Genomic DNA, 12,004 nt, shown 5'->3' on the forward strand with positions numbered 1-12,004 from the left:
GTACATCTATTACGTTGGTAGCTATGGAAAAAGCGATTTCTGTGCGCGATGGCAGCAGCACATTCAGGGGAGAACCATGGCTGGCTGTTAAGTTTTTGTTGGAATTTTTTGGATGGTATGAATCGGTCTATGCCTACAATCAACCATTCGGTCAGGTCTGATACTAAAGAGGACACATCCTTTTTAACATGGAATGCAGAGGTAGATTAGCTATTACGGAAGCTATTCCAGTCAGCCATAGAGTATCTGTATACAGTACGGTGGAGAGATACGTCTGAAGACTTATTACATTTCATTTTTATCTTAACTGCTACAACAGAGTGGTCGGAGGATCCCAGAGGAGATAGAACGGAATATGAACATAGCTCAGGGGAAGTTGTGAGGAAAAGGTCTAGAAGGCTTGCATACTGACCGGTAGTATCGGGCACACGGGTGGGTTCGTGAACACTCTAAGTGAGGTCATAGGCAGTGGCAAAATCATGACAGAACCTCCCCTCGTCATTTTTTCAGATATGCTCTTAAAGATAGTAATCCCACTGTTGTGGGGGGGGGATAGAGGGCAAATATAAATGCAGTGGTGTAAGCTAGTGCAACCCGGAAGCACATATAAGGTAAATTAGGGTATTCTCTGGACATATCCCTACCACATGGAAAGTCATCTTTGATGTAAGCACATCTTCCATGCCCATGGCGATCTTGAGGGTCAGATTTAGATGTTAAGTTAGAGTATGGGTTATGGAAAAGATTGTGAACCATTAGTGACAGTATTTTGTAGAAGGGGAGAGTGTGTTTCAACTTTCAAAAAGGGTAATTCTTCATTTTAATCTACTTAAAGCTGAGTAAATATTTTTTATACTGGATCACCAATTTCCTAGGTCAAAAGCCACTCGAGGATAAGGGCTAATTAGATTAGTAATTGTACGTCGAACTACACCACGAGAGAATGAAAAAATATTGAGTGAAAGGATACAATTTGACTACAACTTAGATATCTTCAAGTCCAACATAAACAAATTCCTGATTAATCGCCCCCTTAAGTAAGACACTTTATCAAATCTCCAATACCAACTATTACTACGATATTATCCCATTGATTATTGTACACACAATAACCCTTATCCCTGAGTGTCTTCCGGGCCTTGATAAGTGGTGATCTCCCATGTAAAAAAAGGACCACTCGACATGTATAGACGACCATCTTGTAGTCTGCAGGGAAGCGATCACGTAATATTTTTTTTTCCATAGATGGAAATCTTTGGGGAAAAATGCTCTGTCCATGGATATTTTGAGAAGTAAAAGGATGTTTTTTTTTGCAGTGGCGGGAATTCTTGTTGTGAAAATGATACAGGGAGGGGACAAGGAATGGATGCTCAGCTGAGCACCTTACATGGAAATAATAGAATAGAGAAAGACTAGTATGGTTTCTTTTGTGGGAGGAGCTGTAAAGAAGAATAGAAATAATATCTTCTAGCAAAACGAAGGAGAACTCCATTTTAGGATGTATTTGATCGTGAAAACTTTATGTCTCTTCTATAAGAAAGAGCTCTATGGAAAATAGAGATAGCCCCTCTCTAGGCCGTGAGTTCGATCTTATTGTTTATCTAAATAGAAATTGTTGCATATCTATAGTTTTTATAGCAGTACTCCATTTTAGGACGTATCCGGCTCTTACACAGGTAGATGATTGCATTAGGAGTCAGAGACATTCTGAAGTGGTAGAATGATCAAACCATTTTTTCAGCTGAATAACAGATCTGATGTAAGTATATGAAGTATATTACAATATGAATTTTATAAATTTACTAGCAGGGGGCCCAACTTTGCCCGAGATTCAATGATGATTAACGAATATTTCACAATCCTATATTTTCATTGTCATCGAAATCCGTGAAATCGCCCGGGAGGAAGCCTCACATGCCTCCATGCAGTAACTTAGTCCAAAATATATGGTATTTTACATTGCATTCTATAGAACCTACTGATTCTTTGATAAAATTATTTGATATAATCTTCTTTCCAGTTAACGAAAAAAAAACATTAAGAAATTTACGTGCAGTGTTTGAACATACACACCACTTCATGCAAAAAATAAAACAAAAAAAGAAAACAAAAAAAAAGAAAACAAAAACAAAACAAAAAACACGTAAATTCTGAAATCTTATAAAATTCTTTGCAGTTAATGAAAAAAAAGACGAAATTTACATGCGGAGTTTGAACAACGTCACGCAAAAAAAAAAAAAATAAATAAAAATAAATAAATAAATAAAAAAGAACACGCTACCCACAATAGAATTTTCACGGTCCGTTGTTCTATCATTGCTGCTAAGCGACGACATGGAAACATGGCTTCACCGATGATAGATAAATTAAAATAACGGTTTCGATTATCGATTATCAATAATGATCGAGGGGTATTCTTAGACAAAACATAATTAAGATCACTTCCAGACTTATACACTAAAGTTCTGTAAATTTGAAAGAAAATCTGTTCAGCCGTTTCGGAGTCTATAAGGAAAGAATTCGCACACACACGCGCACAGAAAAGTTGCATTTATATAATTTTAGAGATGAATACCGAAAGCAAAGTTCATTATCCGTTGAATCCAGAAAATTCGGATGATATCAGACGTGAAATTGGTCAGGGGATTTACATTAGATGTTCTGCTAAAAGGTCCGTCAGATTAATTTTAATTTCCATTTAATAAGCGACTGTGTCCATGATAAAATATGAATAAATGTTACAATTAATAGAAGTTTCGTCGTTTCTCCTGGTACGGTTATCAGCAATTGGCAATTCAATTACAGACACAATGTTATTGGTTTAGAAGTTGCAACATGGCGTTTTGGGAATATGTTCAATTCAACAAACATTGTAAGGATATTTTTTTTATCTCATTTTACTCGGACAATAGTCAATAAGAATAAGAAACTACGAAATAGTATATAATGGAACAAACAAGAAAACAACAAGAAGACGTACACGAGGTAAGTTAAGAGAAGCAAGACGAAGAGTAAATGAAACTGATGAGGAAATAAAAAGATGTAAACGAGTTGAGCTGAGGGAAGCTCAAAGACGAGTAAATGAATCAGAAACCGAATGAATCTTTCGCTTATCCCAAGGGCGTAAGCAAGAGGATGCAAGGAGAGAGTGTTAATTTGCTCCAGCAAATGACAGAAAAAGAGGCAGCTTGACAACGAATGACTTCTTTGAGACAAGATACAGACAAAGGATCGCTCTACAACAAAAATGATTCTCTTACTACAGCTGACATAGGAAAAATGGGCAAACTATGTAAGCATTGCTCAGCTGTGAAATTTAAAGGAGAGACCTCTGGTTGTTCTTTTCTGACAAGATTGTGCGTGATAGCTTTACACCACTGCCTCAGTTGTTGCAAGATCTGTCTCAGCTAAAGGTCTCATCTCTAAAGATTTTCTACAAAATCTTACAACTGTTTTACAATGACTTCAGTTGGCCATAAAAATGCGGCGCTGCGCGGGTGGAATCCTTTTGTTTTAGAATTCGAGGCCAGGTTAAAATTAGGAGTCTTTTGCCATCTGTTTATTCGAATCTACTCCTTGGACAGTCTGGAAGAGGAACTACATAATCGGGGACATGATAGTAGACTCAATCGAGACATTATCCGAAGGCCGACTAAATTTTTATATGAGAATAACATCCTAATTTGTCAACTGAAAACAACAAAAGAAAGGATTGAAGAAAAAAAAACTTGGGAAAACACAAAGTTGTTATAAGAGAAGACCAAAGGCTTCAATGAGAGCACCTACGCCGATTCAATGCTCCAACAACAATGAGATTAGAATATTAATGGAGAACGAACCGACAGCAAAACGCAGATATTTTTTGAGTTAAAAATAATACATTCATAAGGATCTCCGAACTAAATCCCCTCTACAATACCTTAATATACCCATTAATGCACCATTATGGTTTTCCATCTTACGGCATCGACATGAAAGCATCTAAGGGGAACATGTACCCAACAGCAGTTTTAATCTTATCATTAGATGACTCGGCCTGGAAACTATTTTTTCCGGTAGTAAATGCTGTTTCAACAGTGGCTGGTGGATGTGTACTGCACGATTGAAACAGAACATTTATAGTTCCTGAGGCGGGAGCAACAGACCTTAAGAGCTAACAATTACAGCAACTTGAGGGATTCAATTCTTAAGGAGGATGGAAATCCAGAACTGTGGTCCTTCCGACAACTTATACAGGTGGTCCTTGATACATTTTTCAGTGCCAACGTGATGCCTTGACTTATGGCCAACCTCTTCATCACTTTTACGAAAAATCTAAAGTGAAAATTTTCAAGGACAAGAAAATTTTCAAGGACAAGAACCTCAGGATCGTCCAGATTTTGTTGCAAAGGTCTTTAGACAGGAACTAAAAAAGCTGATGGAATTTATTAAAAAAGGAAGATTTTGCAGGATTGGATACCAGAAAAAAGGAACGCTGTATACACACATCCTCACCTGGCAGGCCACAGAGGACAAAGTTCAACCAGAACAAATGGATATCTGCATATCTGCAAAGATCCCTGAAAAAAAGGAAGACCCTAACCTTCACGCAAAACTGATGGTACATATAGTGCACGGACCTTGTGGACCATGAATCCAAGTTGCCTATTTTTAACCAACAACAAATGGTTAAAAAAATACCCTTAAGAATTTCTTCGGTATACCGAGCAAGGGCAAGACTCTTATCCTAAGTACAGGCGAAGGGAACCAGAAGATGGAGATCAGACTGGTACAATAAGGATGAAGAAAAATGGTCGGTATCTTCATCGGGAAATCACAAACCAGGGGATTATTCCTTACAACAGGGTCCTCCTTCAGCACTTCAACGCTCACATTAATATGTAGAAATTTGTACCCGAGCGTACAACATATTTCAGGATGAGAACGAGTCACTTAATAGACTTGTAACAGAGCGCAAACACGCATATAGCAGCAGCAGCAGCAGCAGCAGCTCTACGACAGCCAACACATGGAAATGACTAAGCCGTGTGCCAGGTGACCTCACAGTGGGGAAGAAGGTAAGAAAAAGATTAGAAAAAAAGTGACCCGAGAAGGACAGAAACAAACATGTTACACACGTGTTCCGAGAGCGACAGAGAAAGATGTATCCTAAACATGGCCACATAAAAACAGAGTACCACATGTTCGACACGGCAGAGTCTTGATAAGCATATTGGAGTACGAGAAGACATTTGGACAAGAGACAAGGCGTTATTCTGGAAGTACCTGTAAATAAATGTCTGTTGTTTGAACGAGAAAAATGTAAGTCGAATTCTTTCCTTGTCTTTGTTTTCTTGCAACTGTCTGCATACAACGTGTGGGTCCCGAGTGCTGACATGTAAAGTAGATATATAAGTATACAAATACACGTTGGTCGATATTAAAGATTATAGAATGAATAATTGTTTTCAGACTAACAACTTCATCTGGAAAATTAAGCCTTTACGATGTTATAGTCAAAACATATGAAAATTATGTAGCTGAAATATTTGTATAAATAAACATTTGCATAAATATACAACTCTACTTGTTAAATATTATTACATGACTAAAGTTGGGATCAATAGGATTTAATCTCATGAACCAGGTATGCGAGCGACTGCATGAAGGTTACCTAATTTGCATATTCCGTTGAAAAACGAGCTTAAATTAATTACTTATTCATTTTTATGGTTTCTTATTAGAGGTTCGTTTCGTTTCTTCTATTACGCTGAATTTATTTATACATAGTTCTACATAACTGATGAAAACATTCTAACGCACGGAAATATTTATAAACACACACGCGCGCATACACACACACACACACACACACACACACACACACACACACACACACACACACACACACACACAAACATATATATATATATATATATACGTGACTTCGCTTGTGTATGTGCGAAAAGTCTCTAACAAGTTCCTCTTTAAATCTTTGGTCTATGGAGTTGAAATTTGATATATGTATTTGAAACTGTAGCGCACTATCGATTTTGTTTTTACCCGGCAGAACTTGTTGCTAAGGGATCCAAATTGAAAATAAAACAGTTGACCTTGGCAGGATCAGAATTGAGAGTTATATGTCTTGGTTTCTTGCTAATTACACCCAAATTATTATTTTTTTTACTTTTCGAAATCGCTACTATATATTGGGTACAATATAACAATCGATAGTGTATTGACTTTATAATAATAAATATGAAATATGTATCAATTAAAATATAATATTTAAGCCTTTTTTACGACCAGACAACGACCAGACAACGCCAGACAACGCCGGGCGACTTGCTAGTATGTTTATATTGCTCTTGCTTTTGCATTCAATTATAAACCAAATTTTTTATTAGACTTACTAAAAATATTCGAATATAGTGGCTGGCTTTTATTTTCTTTATTGGCATCCACATTATTAAAAATTGTCGCACAGAATTGCATTACCGTGGAGAAATATGAACTATGCATTAAGCGTATCGTAAAATTTGGTTGAACAATTTTAAACCAATCAATTCGCTTAAAAAGAGATTATTCTGACATATTCTCACACCCGCATACATTTTCAAATTCACATTTTATATACGATAGTTTAAGAAATAAAACAGAAAAGAAAATGGTTGAACACGTCATTTCAAATCACCGTGATTTTATTATAACGATAAATTACATTATTTCCTTCAATTGCAAGGACATAAATGGCTTTTTTTAACAGCTAATCAAACGTTTAAATTTCCGTTTATAGCCAACTGATAAAACATAAAAAGTGTATTGTTTATCGATTTCAATTCGTTGTACTTGAGACACCGTCGATTGCTAATAGTTTTGATGGACGAACCAAATAATCACTTTCTACTGCTGTACAGCATGTTGTCAATCAACTTACGTCCGCTTTTAGGGTAAGTTTTCTTTTCTCATTATACAGGGTGGGGCAGAGCAACTTGCTTATTTAAATTCCAAATTATTCCAAATAAGCAAGTTGTTCTGTCCCACCCTGTGTTAATGGTTCATTACTTACAAAAGCCCAAAACACTCGAGTATAAGTGTTTGTGATATTTGCGGATGGATGAGGAACCAGTAGCATGAAAGTATTAGATAGGCCAGGTCGTGTCCTGCCTGGGACAGGCATTGACAGCTATGACTCTCCATCTATCTTTCTCCCTCGAGGCATTCGTGAACGTATCGTTGCTCATCATTCGTAACCACATTCACGCTTTTTGTTCGAAAGTGCTTGATGTATTGCCACAGCTTTTTTTTTTCCAGTTGTACATACAGTAAGTTGCAGTTTACCCAAAGGGATCGTCTGGCCAGCACAATGAGATACGAAACTATGAACAGCATTATTTCTGTTTGCTTCCATATTGCATCAGTCATCTGCTTTCCATGACGTCACGTTACCCTGATCGGGGTTCGTGTGCGTGTGTGAAGTGAGTACCCGACCTTGCTCAGGGTCTCCTACAGACTATCGGAAGGAAGGAGCCGCTCAAATTTTTTCTGTGATAGTAGTCCTGTCCGTCATCCTATACAGCACCTAGTATTTCCAAATGTTCACTCATCTGCTATTAGCCAGACTCATCGTTACTTAACTTCGATGATCAAGCGGGAACCGGTGTGCCAACATGATTATGCTGTATTAGATACTATGTTTCATTAATTAACAGGAATACTCAACGACAGAGAGTTGTTGACATTAGTCATGGACATGACCATGTAGTAGTCTATACGATAAGGTGTTTCATAAGTGGAAAGTACGAGGATCATTTAATATATAAGGCGAAGTTTTCGGTATAATGACTTCTAATACAAATAGAAGCTTACGTTATTAAAACAATTTCCACGTAATCCCCAAGTAATGTCATACATCTTTTCCATCTGTGCTCAAGTTTTCCTAAAAATCTTTGGACTGATTCTCTGCTAGTTGCTCACAAAACTTTTGACCTCGTCGTCACTTTCAAACTTTGAACCTCTCGTGAACGCTTTCAATAGACCAAACGAGTGAAAGCCCGAAGGGATAAGGCCTGGGCTGTAATGGGGACGAGGAAGTAGTTCCACAGCTCAGTTGATGATCTGCACCGTTTGGGTTGCTGTGTGAGATCTTGCGTTGTCATGATGCAAGATGACTCCTTCTGGCCAATGATTACTGCGTTTGTTCTTTGTCTTTCTTGACCTGCCTCAGCAGTTCACAGTATTTCGAACTGTTCACAGTGCTTCCTTTCTCAATGAATGAATAGTGATTGGATTTTGCATATCTCCAAAAACCGTGAGTATCACATTCTTCGTGGACCGCTGGGACTTGAACTTCTTCAACGGAGTTCCTACATGCTTCCATTCCATAAACTGCTGTCTGGACTCAGGTTCAGAGTGCCAAACTCATGTCTCATTACATGTTACCACCTTCTTCGGAAACTCATCACTATCCTTTTTATAGCAGAAGAGACGCTGCTGAGGCAACTCGACCCTCCTCCGTTTTAGTTCTGCAGCAACCATTTTTGGCACCCACCAGCAGCTGACATTTATGATATCATGGGTAATTTTATGTGGTGTCCCAACAGATTACCCCCAAATCCTTGCAATGTTTTCCACTGTTATTCTGTTTGATTGAATGAGGTCATTGACTGATTCGACGATCTCAGGAGATTTCACTTCTCTAACCCTCCTTCAGATCCGTCTTCATACTCAACACTGCTCTGTCCTTCTTTAAACAATTTATCCCACTTATTAACTATTTTTGGCTGTAACATGTGGTACCATACAGGTTTGACATTTTTCTCCTACGAATATCAATTGGTTGGCAACTTTTAGCAACCCAAAACTTGATAGCTGACTGTTCTTCAATTCTTGAGCATGCTTCCATGGCGGGTATATTTGTTAATCGCAAAAAATGTCAATATTTTTCTTGAATCTGCAAAAGAAATTAAATCCGTGTGAAAACGAATTAAAACAAAAAACTCTCCTGATGGAAATTACGTTAAATTTTAGGATACTCATAGGAAGAAATGATGGTTTTTCTTGCGGTATTGCTAACAAGACGAGTGTAATAGAGTATATATATATGAATCTGTCCATTTTCTGTTTGACGTGTTATATATTTAATTGTCTCTAAGATGTTGAGTATATACATACATTTATATATATATATATATATATATATATATATATATATATATATATATATATATTTAAAGTGTATATGTGATCGTCTAGTATATAAACAAGACATATAGCAAGTGTAACATACGGTCTTTATAATAAACGTACATATTTACAATTGGGGAAACATTGGTAAATTAAGCTGCTGTAAATACAACCAAGACTTCGAATCGTACGAATCTTCATTTGCACCTTTTTCAAAGATCTGTAAAACCAAGATCAACCCAGATGGATAAGGTATGTTTCCCTATTGTCCTATGTTACTCCCCCCACCAAAGAGATTGTATCCGTCAGCTATGACGATCGAAATTCTAAGTAATTCGTAATTGTACTTTTCAGTCGCCCAAACTGAGGATAAAACCTTAATCTTCACTAGAATATCACTTTACATTCGAGTTTTCCAAATATTCTAACCACCGTGCCACGGGTTCTTAGAGTACTTGGAAAAATCAATTATAAAGTAATATCATCTTGAAGGTTGAAGAGTTAATCCCCGACGTGCGGGGCCAAAATACAATTGCGAATTATTTAGGACCTATCCAGTCATGGCTAATAGAACAAGAATATACTACTTCCATGAAATAAATAAAAGGTTCCGTTCAAAATTTCGTCCAGATTCCTGAGTTCGACATTAACATTCCCGAGTGCTGCAAGATACACCTTATCCAAGGCTACATCGACCGAAACGTTGTGAAAAATAATACCTGAAATGAAAACAATAGCCGGAAGAATCCAAATAATGCGAATAACCAATCCTCACCTAAAAAATTCAGAAACTTCATGGGCTCATCTTAATATTCATGACTTCTATGAAGCCAGATCTTTCATTTTAATTTGGATAAAGATGTCTGATAATCCGTCGCCAGATTTTGCCGTTCATCGTCTATCACCATCATTGTAACTTCTCGATTTCTTAGGCCCTCTATAAAACATCCCAATACTTGCTTCATTTCCCACATCCATTCGAATATATCCACTTTCTACTAGCTGTTCTATCCTCTGCGTGTAGTCCTGAATTCCTTCTGATCTGTCAGTTTACATTAGCTAACTCATCTACACTCACATTAGTATTTGCAACACTCCCGATCTTCCAACAATCTTTTCAATTCATTTCCCTGCGTTATTAGACATTAAACTGTAAACAAACTGACCGACGAAGCTGTCTGAGATTTGTGCTGAGCATGCGCGGAAGCGCACAAGTGTATGAGTCATTCTACTTGCCGTGAGAAGCGAACCCGGTACCTTTCGATTACAAATCAAGTCTACTAATAAACTACACCCATCTTACACCAAAGCGACGATTTAGTTTAGCCCAAGTGATTTGTGGTGGAAATACACAGATCTGATAACGTGTCTCGCATTAATGCCTTTCGTATCGTGGCGTGTCGATTCGGCGAGATTGTTCGGTGTTGCTTGGAAGCGTGTGTGTATTGATACAACGATCTTGTTCGTGGTGTGGTGTGTCCATTCGGCTGTAGTGTTCGGAATTGCATGACGAATTTGTTAAGGACCGTTCCGTCACTTGTGAAAACACAGATATATATATACATATATTTTTTTTCTGGCGCTATCTCTCCCTCGTTTAGCGACAAGCTACTTCGGCCATTATGGCCTTCGATTCGAAGCTCATACCTGTATTTGATGGTAGTGGACCCGGACAGTCAGTAGTGGAGTGGTTAGAAAAAGCTGAACTTATATGTCAGCTGAATTTGGTGAAGCACATCGAGTGCGTCATTCCGATGCGCTTGTCAGGTGGTGCATATACTGTGTACTAGCAATTAAATGGCGAAAAGCGGGCCGAATTTGAGTGTAAAAAGCAAACACTGTTAACAATGTTTGCTTTGGATCCTTCCGCTGCATCGATGCAGTTTGCAGCACGCCACCTCCAATCAGGTGAAACAGTCGACGTATTTTTTTGCAGAATCACGCATGCTTGTGGTCCTGTTTGGCGGTGTATCAGATCAATACCTCCAATGTGCATTCATTGCTTGATTGCCGGAGCATGCGGAAGACTTGTTACGAGCATCCTCCCAGATGGAAAAGCTAAATCTATCACACGTGCTGGCGTGCGTTCGCGCCATTCATAGAACTGCACGGGCAACAAAAATTATACCGAAGGAGACAGACAGTTCACGGCGATGTTACAATTATAATAGACTCAATCATAGAACAAGCGATGCCTACTGGATAGTGCGACGGTAAGAGATGTTAGTGTCAAGCATCGACAAGCTATCACGTGTTACGGATGTAAGCGGCGAGGGCAAATTGCTCGATTTTGTCAGGTAAACGAGCAAGGGGACGAGAATTCAGCGCCAATCTCATCCCCCAAACTGATATAAGTGGCGCATTGCCGGTTATCACTGTTCATATCAATAGACTACTGCGTACAGCTCAAGTGGATACTGGATGCACACAGTCACTTGTCCGCAAGTCATGTTGCAAGTAATGGACGAGGAAAGTGACCTCGGTGCTCACAGCAGATGGAAGCTGCTGTGGAATAAGAATGGTGAAATTGAACCTTGATGCAACGCGGAGCATTAGCATAGAAGTCTTAGTTGTGGATGGATACTTACTCAGATTTGATTTATTGCTTGGGCTGGACGCAATCAAGCGATTGGGAGAAGTAGCTGTGTCTAGTAAAGGTGAGGCGACCTTTCCACATTTCAGCAAGACCAATTTTGCTGCTATCACCATCATCGGGCCTGACTTCTCCACAAAGTATGAAAAGAACACTCGGAAGTGAACCACATCATGGAAATGGGCTGGAGACCAACCTCACTTACGTTGAGAAATAGATGTGCAGAGTATCCAGCTCCAACACTAA

Source organism: Euprymna scolopes, chromosome 5 (assembly GCF_053919585.1).
Source record: "Euprymna scolopes isolate OS-2025 chromosome 5, ASM5391958v1, whole genome shotgun sequence".
Taxonomy (NCBI): domain Eukaryota; kingdom Metazoa; phylum Mollusca; class Cephalopoda; order Sepiida; family Sepiolidae; genus Euprymna; species Euprymna scolopes.